At 45.1% G+C, this 2,680-nt stretch overlaps 1 long non-coding RNA gene across 1 annotated transcript; it reads left to right on the top strand.

Moving 5' to 3' along the window:
- Window positions 1-243: 243 nt before the first annotated feature.
- LOC135375710 (uncharacterized) lies at window positions 244-865 on the top strand. The gene is made up of 2 exons (XR_010417352.1): window positions 244-328; window positions 454-865. It is a non-coding gene; the product is annotated as an uncharacterized LOC135375710 (long non-coding RNA).
- Window positions 866-2,680: the final 1,815 nt, after the last annotated feature.

Here is a 2,680-nt window from a genome sequence, read left to right as displayed (position 1 = left end):
TGAATTTTCCTTGGCGCGCTCAAGCCGGCGACACCGTGTCGGCGGTGCCGGAGCAACCGAGCAGCTCTCCGCAAAGTTTCGAAATGTGTTGGATGCAGCAGGGACGCAAGCAAAGCATCTATGCCGGTACCGCTTTGGGTGGTTTTTAGTGTCCTTCCCTAACATGTTGTCGATACAGACTCTGAAAAGCGCGGTGCCTCATGGATACTTCTGCAAGTCAATTCAGTGATAGATAAGTGTAAGGCAGGTGTGCTTCGCTTGCTTTGGTGCGACAACGATTCAAGAAGGACACGAATACTGCGTTTTTCCGCTACCCACTCGATGACAGGTAAGTCACTTCCTACTCCATTCTGCCGCTTAGCATAGCATAGCGCCAGACCTGTGTCATACGCGGCATTTTGGCAGGTATAATTTTTGGTTTTCACTTTTCTGATCCCTATTTTTCTTGTTCAGGTATAAGCACTCAACCGATATCTGCTTCAGAATAGCATCTGCATGGATACAGTAGAATGGATAAGCCACCCAGAGTGATTGGAGCATCATCTTTCGACATAGCAGCTGCTCAAGTTCCTTTGTGGCGGGTCAACCAGGCGCCTACAGAAGCAGCAAAGGGATATGGACATGTTCTCTGTCATGCCGGATCTCTGAATGTGTGTGCCTGTGCAGCCAATATACTGTTGTTCTACTGTGAAATCTTCCACGTGAGACATCAGCATCAGTGAATGCAAAGTTGCTTCGGCATATCATTCGAACTTCAGAAACAATGTTCATATCATGTTCGTGTTTTGCACAGCTACAGCAGGCTGCAGTTTGTGATTTGGAAATATCTATCTCGAAAAATAAAGCAGTTTGTGTAACAGAAACAGCCAACGCTTCCGCATTTTGTTATTTATTTCACTCGACGCGAACGAAAATCCAGAACCGCCAAAGCGGAGGAGAGGGTAGAGAACAGATGAGAGAGGGAAAGGGGAAAGGCACCGCCAGCGTCATAGGTCACCCAGGGAGACAGAAAAAAGCAAAGCAAAAAATCTACTCAACCGTCGTCCAACGATTGGCCCAACGCTAGAGGTCACGTGAGTTTTTCCCGACAACAGAAATATACTACACGTTCATCCCCCTGGTGACGTCTGCTAGGTGTCGTCTGCTAAACGCGCAGTACGCCACTCTCGGTATTCCGCACCGTGTGAATACCCAACACACAACGCGGGACGGAACTTCGCCTCTGTGAGCAGTGTTTTAGCTTTTCCTTCCACTAGAATATTCCGTGAGGATGTCGCTCGTGTATACACTGTTATAGTCTACAAGGGCGTAGACCTCAAGGATGCGCAGTAATTGGTAAGTAAAAGAAACTGATTCGCAAGGGGATCCAAGCTCAGAATACAGTACGAAAAGCACGCTTGTAGATGACCGACAGAGGACGAAGGTTGGTGGGTGCATATAAGACTATAGGCCTCAAGAGCGTAGCGTAAGCTGGAAATAAACAAGGGCGTGGTAAATTGCAACAACGGTCTTGGTCGGCATAAATAAAGCAAAAAGACCGGACGTAATTCTGCCTCTAGTGGAAACAATATGATGATGCCTTCGTGTACTACAACGCCCAGAAAGATGGCAGAGGAGGCTCGTCCTGTGTTCGTCCTGTGTTTTCCCCTCAAACTCAAGGCAATGTTAATATCAATTCAACACCAGCTAGCTTGCCTGCTCCTGCTATGTTCAAAAATATTGGTGTCGGCCGTGTATAAAAAAAAACAGTAATGGTCGAGAGAAAATCAGGTAAATCGTCAATGTACACAAGAAATAAAGGACCAAGGAGGGAAGGAACGTCGAGGAACATCGGGTTGTTGTGTAATCTGCTGGTAGAGAATGAGTTAGTTACGGATAAGTAATAATCTTAGTAACTTAAATGGTACTCCTCTCAAACCGTTTTTCACCAGCTTTGTATGAAGTGTGTTGTGCTCGAGCAGATCAAACCCTTTGGCAATACTAACCTAAAATACACATAGTCAGCAGTTTGGCCTCAATATTCTGCCTGATTTTTCCTTTGCGTGTACTGCTTGCCGCTTTAAATCTCCTCAAATCTCTTGCCTTTGTCAGATCGTTTACTCCGAAACACGTGCACCATAAATACAATATTGGAAAAACATTTTCTATTGCAATCAGTGAAATGGCAGAACTACAGACAGTAGATTTTCAGACAACTCGGAACAGTACAAGTTGTAGATCCAGCTTTGCGAACTGGGAATCCGAACTGGGACTGGTGACATAACTCAAGAATCTACCCGCATGTACTAGGAACCTTTCTTTTTTCTTTTTTCTACAGCGGTACCCGACATGACTAGGAAATAGGACGAAAATTACTGCATCCGTTTTGCTCCCTTCCTCGTCTACCGCTATGACGTTTACCAACCTTAAATTCCTGTGGGAAGATTCCATTAAAAAATATGCCAGTTTGTGATATGCCAGTTTTAGAGCACTGCCGGATCACATATGGTGTTCCGTTTTTGTTTCGTCTTTGTTTTGTCGTTCGTATTTTTGCTGAAACTTTGCAAACAACTGTTGATAAGCGAACACATAGCGGGGAATGCCAAACTCCTTACGCATTCATAATCTTAAAATAGAGTTGTCCTTACCTCAGTGGACGGTTACATCCCATTTCGCCTATTCCCATTTTGCCTAATCCGGA

This window comes from Ornithodoros turicata, unplaced genomic scaffold, assembly GCF_037126465.1.
Source record: "Ornithodoros turicata isolate Travis unplaced genomic scaffold, ASM3712646v1 ctg00000916.1, whole genome shotgun sequence".
Lineage (NCBI taxonomy): Eukaryota > Metazoa > Arthropoda > Arachnida > Ixodida > Argasidae > Ornithodoros > Ornithodoros turicata.
This window is presented reverse-complemented; position numbering and strand designations above follow the sequence as displayed.